This window comes from Alosa alosa, chromosome 16, assembly GCF_017589495.1.
Source record: "Alosa alosa isolate M-15738 ecotype Scorff River chromosome 16, AALO_Geno_1.1, whole genome shotgun sequence".
In the NCBI taxonomy this organism is placed as follows: Eukaryota; Metazoa; Chordata; class Actinopteri; order Clupeiformes; family Clupeidae; genus Alosa; species Alosa alosa.
In genome coordinates, this window is record NC_063204.1 from 11,581,721 (window position 1) to 11,592,465 (window position 10,745).

The window sequence follows — 10,745 nt, forward strand, 5'->3', positions numbered from 1 at the left end:
CCTATTACAAAGCCTAAGTTGGGTCTGTCTGCTACTCCAGGTATGGTTAGGATCAGTCAGCTGGCAGCTGATGACAAAGCATCACTTTGCAGCCCTCTACCACTGACACATGACTGATTCCTTAGTTTTCACTTAAGCACAAAGCCCTGCAATTTATGTTTCCTCAGTGCTGAGGGGAGACATCCGAAGATTAAGTTAAAGTGCTAATGGCATCAGTTATGGTCCTTCAAAGGTCAACCGTTAACAAGACTCTGAAATCCATTCCAAATTGTTTAGATGGTGTTGTATGAAGTAAGGTCATAAGAAGCTGAGGTGTTGATATTCCTCAGCGTGTGAGAACAGCTGAGAAGCCTCCATGATGTGATGGAGAAATGCTCAAGTGCAAGTGATAATTTGTTCGGGACAGCTGAGATTCTCAGTCTGTCTATAGATGACATATAGCCTACAGGACAAGTATCTTGTCTGTGAAAGGTGTGCAGTGTTTGTATTGATAGTCAAGTAGTATCTCTGTCTGTCTGATAAAACCCACTGAAATCTGTCTCTGCCAAGGTTTTTAGCAAACCAGTAGCCAAAGGTTATGGTTATACAAAGGAAATAGGAATTTCAGTGAGAAAATGTTTTACAGCAGGTATTCAGATGAGGTTGATATGTACAGCAGGTGAAGTGTAGGTGAAACTCATGAAATGGATGTATATTATAATTACAACTTACAAGTGTTCAAAACGATGCTTGACATGTTAGTTAATACACATTTGATATTTATATTGAATATGAATATATATTAAATAATAAACTCAAATCAGGAGGGCATACATTTATATGACATTTCCAGCATGTTCCAGTACTCAGCCTTGATGTGCATACAGACGTAGGTTACACCTGTCTGTCTGAAGTGCGCCAAATAAAGGCCAAGGTCAGTCAGCTTCCAGTTGGCAGTCACGTTACTGCTGTATTGTTACCTTGCCTTCACACTTGAGGATAAAGATAGCCTTGTGAAATTCTTCCTGGATGCCTTCCTTTGACAGAGGAGGACAGCTTGTATAGTTCACTAAACATATTCCATTTGTGGAGACCCATCACACATCGTTGACCTTTTCTGTACAAGGTTACAAGTTGCTGTAGGCTTACATTTAATAGCACAGCACAATAGTAGAAGTAACACAAATGCTAAGTGTAGACAAGTAAAGAAGTAAGAGGTTGAAGGGAACAACAAGGTCTAAGTACCGTTGATGAGTGCTGAGATATCTCATTCATTTCACCAACAAAATATCAGTAAAATGTTGATGTGATTGATTCCTGATATGTGAGTGTGGTCAAGCAAACAGTTTTATCCAAAGCAACAGGGATTAGGCTTGAGTTTCGAACCCAGGCTGATTGTTCCCACGTGACAGTGCAACCATTGCTCCACCACACCCCATGCTTCGGATTTAGATGTCTTGAAATGTTGATTTCAACCATTTTGGAAATCCTAGTCTCTTGAAGGTGAATTTGAATGTTTTGTGATATTTCTATTCAATCCTTGTGGAGGGATGATGCTAAAGAGTAATACAAATGCTTGGAGAGACTGGTTTTGATGGAAGTTACAAGAATCATATTGTTGTTTTATGCTAAATGCCGAGTTATCAAGTTAGCAAAGTTAACACAATTAAGAATCAGCATGTAAACTATGTACATGTAGCCTGCCTGTCCTTAGTCAGAAGGTATTGTTGGGGGTTGTGGACATCTCAGGTTTCTTGTATGTAGGCCTACAGTAGACACCCAACTCTTAGATTGGTATAGTTTGGTCTGCATTGTTTCCTTGTCATTGTCATTGAGGACCAAGATAACCTGTGAAATTCCTGCTGAGTGCCTCTATCTGATTGAGGAGCACAGCTTGAGAGGAGTGCTGATGTGTAACTGATGATGTGAATGTAAAGGTCATGTCATCTCAGCTGTTTAATCGAGACTCCTCCTGCAATACCATTAGACTATTAGCCTCGTCCTTTACGTTGGAAAACTTGTTCCAACTGTGAATGTCATACTCGTGTATTTTTGCAAAGTCTGATGATAGTTCTGATAATAGTTAATTGGTTTAGGTGTTTTGTACATCTGTTTTTATTAGTCCATTGTTTTCAGCTGGTTGGACTTCCCAGCAAACATACGTTTGACATTGTGAGGTGGTAAGTGTTGACAGAACTACTAAATATTTCTCAGTTAATTGCTTGTAAGTTACCCCCTCTCTTATCTTTACTTTCAAATAATAATATGTTATATAATTGTAATTAATGTAAATTGTTATATAAATTGTAATTGAAAACATTCAGTCATGGACCAAAATGTATACTTATTTGAGCCGTACAGAACCTGATACCAAGGTAATGAGATCATCTAAACTGAGTGTCCATCAAAAACTTTGATTATTAAGTTGTTTTACTTGCAAATGGTAAAATAGGTCATATGACCTGTTATTGCAGTAATTTCATGAATTAACTCTCAAAGATTTTTTTTTTTTAGCTTAAAATGTATATATAGCTTCTACCTCTTTTTGATGACTAACAAAAGTGTCTTAACACTGGTCAGATCATGGTCAGTAGAAGTATGAGCTGTGAATTGTGAAATTAATGTTTGTAATTGTGCGTATAGCTTAACAGTAGCTGATTGGTCTGCAAAAAAAGAATATTGTTTTGAGACCATCATTTTATTTTTGGACATGTATTTTGCATTTATTTATATTACAAGTTGTACTCTGCTCTCTGCAGATACACATGTTCATGTGCATGAACTTAAAATACAATAAATGTAATTTTCATATTTTGTCCTTCGATTGTGTTGTGAGAATGCATAGTTTAGCATTTGTTCAACATAGATAGCTGATAGGGTTAGCGATATTGGTGATATTAGTTGCAATACTGCTGTGTCTGCAGCTATGTTTGTTTTACATTTACGGAGACAAGGCAAACTGTTTTTTTTTTTTTTTTTTTTTTGCTGTTGTTTTTTTTAGTGTGCACACAAAAAGCCCTGCTAGAGCATTGTGAGAAGATATAGCACCCTCCACTATTATTGGCACCCTTGGTAAAGTTGAGTAAAAATAAGTAGAAAAAATTCTGTTTTAGTGATTTATGTTAGCCCTAGGATAAATCCAACCTTTCAGAAATTAAGCAAAACATATTTTAACAAAAACTCATTTGTCACTATTGTTGGGTAGTTAAATACACTACTCTATATTGAATGCCAATAGAGCAGCTCTTATCAGTAGGCAATTGGTTATTTTTAGTATCATCCTCCCACTATGTGCACCAAACGCAGCTTGTGTGTTTGGTGCCAAAAAGCTTCATTTCACCTTTTGAATAATCAATTAGCATTGAGGTTACATTTGTTTATTGTTTTTTATTTTCATTTTTTATACTTGGTGTTTAGACATGCTTTGTTTGTTTTTGTAACTCTCCAACAGTCATCGATATGGAAGATTTTTTTTTCATCACAAAACTCTTTCAGATTCAAATGAATTTCTTAAAGCTCATAAAAGGACTGGGGGTCTGAGTCTGAATGTTAAGGATGAGTATACCAGTAGATGCTTTTCTGCTTTCCATTTACTAGAGATGGGAGCATGTAAAGTTACATCGCTGCAGCAAATTCCTTTAGAAAGCAGATGGTGTTCTAATACAAGTAGATTATTACAACTTTGGAGTGTAAATGAGTACAGACGTCAGATTTCAATTGCAATTTCACTTTATTCTACTGAACAGGTATGGAAGCCAAAGACAAACTCCAGACTACAGCATGAATATCTTTCAGGAAGGCCTACGACAGAGCTTCACTCTTCCTAATGTGCTTTCTGTGAGAAAAAGGAAAACAAATTAGACGGGTGAGTTATTTGTATTCAATTGTATTCAATACATTTCAGTTGTATTCAGTACACAACATTTTTTGGTTCCCATGACCTCAAATACATTGCTTTACATTGTCATTGCTTGACATTAGCAATGTGTTGATAGTTTACCAAACCACAGGTAGGTTTGGAGAATGGCTGTATTATTGCTATGGTTAAAGTCCTAATAGTCTTTATTTTAAGAAGTGTGGGACTATTTTTTTTATATAACTTTCATTGAATGCTATTTAATGTAATGATTAAACAATCATTAAAGAATCAAGTGTCTGGTTCATGCTGTGAGTTCTCTGAAATATAGAGATTGTTTCTTATTGTCAGCCCCTGTTCTCAATGTAAACTTGGGAACTAAGGAGTGGTAGAGGTAGAGGCCAATCTACCTCTGTACACTGTCTGCCTTCTAAAAAAGGAACTGCTTGAACTGCTGACGATGTGTGTTGGGAGGGAGAGGTCACATCTGTACAATGCACAACATACACATGTACAATATCAATATCATATCTGATTTTAACACCTGTAAGGTATATTGCAACAATTCTTGTGCTTATGAGGAAGAGTTCTCTCACCTTGCCACCTGTATCATGGCTCTTGGCTCTCATCTTGTTAACCTGAGATATCAGCTCTCTCCTCATGTTTCTATGTTTTGGTCCTTAGTCCTGTCAATCTTAATAAAGATTTTAGAATCAGCCCCAACATAGTTTGCAAAAAGAGTTGCAAGCATCTTCAGCGTTGACTTCTGGTATAATCCGACCACGGCCTCATTGAGGGGATCCTTGTTTTTCAATGCAAGTCCATGCCGAAGTCGATGAACATCCACTCAATGCCCTCCTCCTTGTACTCCTCTTGCTCCAGCACAAACATGTGGTGGTTGAAGAACTGCTGCAGCTTCTCATTAGTGAAGATGATGCACAGTTGCTCAAAAGTATTAAACTGAAAAAAGAGATGCCGATATAGTGACCTTTTATAGCACCATAAAAATAAAAATAAGCAGGTTCTGAGGGTGGACATCTGCTTCTTTTACAGTGACAGACTTTGAGAATAAGGAGTGAGTATGTAAGAGTCTTTTCTTTGCTTTTTGTTGCAAGGACATAATTTTTCATAAAGTCAAATGTTCACAGTTTACAGCTGAAGAAATGACAATTTACGTATCTAAACAATCTATGTGTACTAACACAGCATATCCCACAATTAATCCATCCATATATTAATATGAGGTGCATAGGCAATTTAATTGGCTATACAAGTTAGCCAACTGTGTGCACAAGCACATAACCTCTCGCTGAGCTTGACTTTTGAGTGGTGTTAGGTTGTTAGGCAACGGGGAACGGCAAGGCTAAGATTAGAAACTATTTTTGTGGGCGGAGGATGAACAAACTAAAATAAACAATAGAAAACACAATTTTGTATCTTAAAACTAAATTAGTTAGTAATGGAACTGTTGTATACAAGCAATATGACACAATTACAGCTGTGGCAGCATCCTTTACCAATACCACTTCCACTTATATCATATTGCTTAATTATAAAAGCTTTAGTCTGGCTATGAAACAGCAAAACACTAGAATCCAGTAAAAAAGATTTATTTACCTTCACTGCCTCAGTTTCAACTGTGACTTTGTCCCCGTCTCTGCCTTGGATTTGTGCCTTCACAAATTCAACCTCAGGATCAACCACAAAGCATGACTTCTTGATGTCAAAGGGTCAAGTTCGGGCCTCCAAACGCTCAATATCTAACTTCCTCAGAAACTGAGCCGCTGGCCCAAACTCAGCCATCTGAGCTTCCCCCATGCTTTAGCCTTTGAAAAAAATCATTGGAAAGTAATTTGCGTCATGGAACTAGAACCAGCACAGTTTAAGTCAAATCAACCAAATCAAGCACAGCTAGCTCAGACACAGAGATTATCTGCAAACAGCTCATTATGTAATTATGGTCATCATAATATAATGACCATATTACTTCAAGTGTCTTTCAACTTTTAATGAAGAGTTTGACTTAAGGGACCTGTGTAGGCACAATTTCTAAAACAACGTTTTAAATTGATTAATTTAGTTTCCTTCATTGTCTTACCTGCAGATGATGGAATTGCACCGCGGACTGTGAGCAGCCACAACTTTCTCTCTTACGGGTTGTTGCAGAAATAGCCTTTGAACCTCAGTTAGGTTTGAATGGAAAGGTGGGGGCAACTGGTTTATTCAGTAGTGTTAAAGCTGCAGTATGTAGTTGTTTTGCCAAGAAAGAAAATTCTCCTCGACCTGTAATACATGCCTCTGTAGGGTAATATGGATTCAGAAAGAATATTTAAAGGGTAACATTACTTAATAATTATTGGTATTCTGTACCTCTATATTATCTACCTGGGAAGCTTTCATGCATGTCTTTTACAGGATCAAGGTGATAAGGGTGATGAGATGCAACATCATTGAATCCATGAAAGGAAATACTCACTTGCAGATTGGTTAAATATAGCACATGGGATGATACACTTTGTCCACCAAATATTTAGCAACTGGGTAACAAAAAAAGACATTAAAAACTACTCGTACTAGTATTTTGGATTGGATTACATTACATTGGAACAAATAATATTAGCTAAATTATTTTGTGTTTGTGTTGTGATCAAAGTAAAGGTACAAGAAGACAATTAGTCTATGTATAGCATCTCTGCCCTAAAAAGTGAACATAGTAAACCTGGCAGTGGTCTATATGGCATATTACTTCATTTGAAATGCTTCTGTTGTTTATGAATGTCCTCTTGTTTTTTGCTAATTTTTTGCCTATTGTTATGGCTAAGGTATATTGTTATGTCAATTACCTTGCATCTGATGGCAAAGCATCACTTTGCCCTCTCCCATTGGCACATCATTAATTCCTTAGTTTTCACCTAAGCACAAATATAGCACTGTTTCTGCCGAGCACTTGTCTTTGATTGAGAAGAGCAGCCTGTGGTCACCTCATCTATTGGTGTTTCCTCAATGCTGAGGAAAGATGTCTGAAGATTAAGTTCAGGTGCTAATGGCTTCAGTTACTTACAGCTTGAAGGTCCCTCAAGGGTCAGTTGTTAACAAGATCCTGAAATCCATTCAAATTGTTTAAATGGTGGTGTGTTAAGCAATGCCATTATAAGAAGATGAGGTGTTGATATTCCTCAGCATGTGAAAACAGCTGAGAAGGCTTCATAAGGTGACTGAGAAATGCTTGAGTGCAAGTGATAATTTGTTGGGGACAGCTGACATTTGATACTTGCTATAACCACATTTAGTTTGTCAACTGTGTCAATTAGATTTTGTCATCATTGTGTCCTTTTAAGGTACTGAGTATGTCAGTGTCTTGACTTGCTCTCGGACAATAATTGATTTGGCAGTGGCAAAAACTGCCAAAAGAGAATATATTTTTTGCAGCAGATATCCAGATGTGAAGTTAATGTGGTGTAGATGAATGATGAAGTGGATGTAAATACTAATAATATGAATACTATTCTTCATATATGCATTCAATATGTATATTGAACATGCATTATGAACACATATTAAACCCAATTTTAAACGGCATACATTGAACTGAAATCTATGTCAACAGGTGCCAGTGCTGTGCCTTGATGTGCATACAGACTTACGCTGCACCTGTCTACTAGAAGCGAACCAAGGAATGCCCAAGGTCAGTGAGCTGCCAGCTGGTAATCAGATTTCACATTGTCCCATTCTGTCATCATAGTATTGTTACCTTGCCTTCACACTTAAAGATAAAGATAGCCTTGCGAAATTCCTGGATGCCTTCCTCTGACAGAGGACAGTTCACTGATGCTGTTTCCTGTTTGTAGACACAACATGCTCTTGACTCTTTTGATCCAAGGTTACCATTTGGATTGACCAGTTGTTGCTGTAGGTTTTGATATAGCAGAGTAACTCAGTAGTGTTCAGGCTATAGTGGCTAAGGGCCGAATTCTCCCATTTGCGCGTAAGTCCTTTTTTATGCGCTTCCAGTTGCACACTTTTCAGTTACGAGCATTCTCCCATTCACATATCTGTCACACCCACAGCGCGCAAGTTCAAACAACAAACAAATAATTTGTTCAAACAAATAGTTGCACACTTTTTTTGACTTATGCATCCTTACGCACATGGGAGAATTGGCCCCAAAGTGTAGACAGCAACTGAGATCTAAAGTAGCAAGATTCAAATCAGGGTTGTGCACAATTCGAATTGCAATTCTGCTTCCTGTTTGCTACCTCAATTGAAATGCAAGTGAAATTCCAGAATTGAATTGGAATTTAAGAGCCAGTTTCAATTCAATTCTGGAATTTTGCACAAGCCTGATTCAAATACAGGTAATGAGTGCAGATGTCTCTTAGTCACATCCCCACACTCAGTATTTCTGTACACTACTTCAAATATTATTGAAATCCTGATCACCTAACAAATTTGATGGAATTTGTACATTGCTTAGATGAAACGGATTGTTTGATGGGTATTGCAGGTCATATCAGGATATTCTTTGTTACTACTTTGTTTTCTTTTTTTTTCTTTTTTTTAGTTTTTGTGATGAGTGGTGATCATGGTGTAGCCATGATTCTAATTTTAAAAATTAACTCTGTGACCTTAATATATTTTTGCCTTTAGTATTTCACACAAGCATGTATTTGTTTCATGCTATATGCACATCTATCACAATTAACACAGAATACCGTAATTTCCCAACCATTAAGCTTAGCGCGGTTTATACATTGATTTTGCAAAATGTCTTTAGCTATGAGGTTAATGCACTGGGCAGTTAATATGGATTTTTTTTTTTTTTTAACATGCATAAAACACTGTCCTGCGGTTTATACACAATGCGGCTGATACACAGGAAATTACTGTAAACAGATATACTGAGCCTACTTGTCCTCATCATGTAGGTATTGGTCCTCATTCAGAAGGTATGGTAGGGGGTTGGGGACATCTCAGGTTTCTTGTAGAGACACCTGACTCTGCTTGGCCTTGTTTACTCGCCCCATTGTTTCCTTGCCATTGTCCTTGAAGACCAAGATAACCTGTGACATTCCTGCTGAGTGCCTCTGTCTGATTGAGGAGCACAGCATGTGAGGAGTACCAATGTGCTAACTGATGATGTGTCTGTAAAGGTCAACTCATCTCAGCTGTTCAGTTGAGACTCCTCCTGTAATAGTATTATGGTATTAGTGTCCTCCCTTGCCTTGGACATCATGGATTTGGACAGCAGTCATTGTAGTTCCTTCTGAGGTCTATATGTCTTACTGTTGATATACTTTCGCTAAGTTGGTTACCATCATTCACTCTAGAAGATAATCATAATGCCGATTCTGATCTGGTTCTCATTTTGTTTTTTGTTATTCTTTCGTTGTTTTTTTTTCATGAAGGTTTGGAACCCATTGGACATTGATTTTGTTCAGAGGGACACAGCTTCTTGGACTTCTCAACAAGTGTAAATATGAATTGGTAAGTATTTTTGGATGTATTGTACTAAATATTGCTTGATATTACAAATCAGATATCTGAAAGTGCAACCTAAAAGGTTTCAGTGCAACATAAATGTAGTGTATGTCTTTAAAAATAGTTATGGGTCAATTGTACACCTCTTTGAGCTGTACAAACCCTAATGCCCAGATGCATGAGTTAAACATGCCCATTAGAAAGCCTTGTTGGAAGATTTTGAAGTTGTTTCAGTTGCAGACCGTAAATGAGGTGGGAGTACATGCCTGATTACAGCCTAATGTGGACCTTGGTTCTTGTTGTCTGTTGTTAAAATGTAGCATTGATTATTTTGATTTTACATGGAGTATAGAATAGTTCACAGAATAATGTCTGTGGACCTTTAACGGCAGCCTGGTGCCTCCCACACTGCACCACCTCAACCCATTGTTACCCCCATGTGCCAGATGTCCATTTCAAAACTGGGGCTCCACAAGGGAGCACTATTTCCCCAGTTAGACACTGTACAACAGGGGTCTCAAACTCAAATGAGCTGGGGGCCACTTCTGCCAATGTCATCTGATTGGAGGGCCGCGTCAGTGTTAAAGAATAATACAAAAAAGAATGGCTATTTCCTAAAATGCAATGTTTTTTTTTTTTTTTCCAAATACTGTATTTTCAAATAGAAAGTGCAAGTATTTTTATCTATTTTTAGACACCTGTGCTATAAAATAAGGATAAAATAAATATAAATACAAATTATGAAAAGAAACAAAAAAGCATAAAAACAGGTATGTGTGTGTTTCACACCAAATAAAACTATTTTCCTCTCATAACTTATTTAAACCTGGCATATCAAAATTTCAAAAGGCCATGGCTTGAAAGTGGTCAGAGATAAAGTCCTACTGTAAATGTAAAAATCTTTGAGTATAAACAAAAGTTTATGAAGGGTGTAAATTTACCCATCTAATTTGCCACTGGATGGTAAGCACCTCAAATTATGCACCTTTCAGTTAATACTGGATGTTGAACTATTTGAGCAGGCTTACTTTCTTTTTGTCATATTACCCAAATAACAAATTAACAGGAAAACAGTAGGCCTAAGATGTAACAATAGTAAACTATTACTAGCCTGTTCCACAAATTGTTATTATAGGCCTACAATAAAGTAGCCTGGTCAAATCAGTTCCTATCGCGGGTGAATTTGTAGTTCTTCAGAGCTGTTACCACGTCCATTACGGACACTATCATCACGATTACCACTGCCACCTCGAGCTATTTTGGGCAAGGGTCGAAATAAGCATGGTATGCTTAGTGGACACCGCCGTCATAAGACGCACCTCCATTCATAGACGCACCGTGACTATCACTGTCAATAGACGATCGATCATAATATAATCTCCAAAAGGCAGATATTCTCCTTCAGAATCAGAATAGGTGAATAACATAGCCT

The 10,745-nt window shown here is 37.3% G+C and overlaps 1 long non-coding RNA gene across 2 annotated transcripts in view; it reads left to right on the plus strand.

Moving 5' to 3' along the window:
• LOC125309865 overlaps nt 1-10,745 on the plus strand; it is a 67,365-nt gene that overhangs the window by 27,093 nt on the left and 29,527 nt on the right. For both annotated transcript variants that reach the window (XR_007196205.1, XR_007196204.1), the window contains 3 exons: nt 3,726-3,844; nt 7,443-7,520; nt 9,241-9,319. This is a non-coding gene — a long non-coding RNA (uncharacterized LOC125309865). The remainder of the gene's footprint in view (nt 1-3,725; nt 3,845-7,442; nt 7,521-9,240; nt 9,320-10,745) is intronic.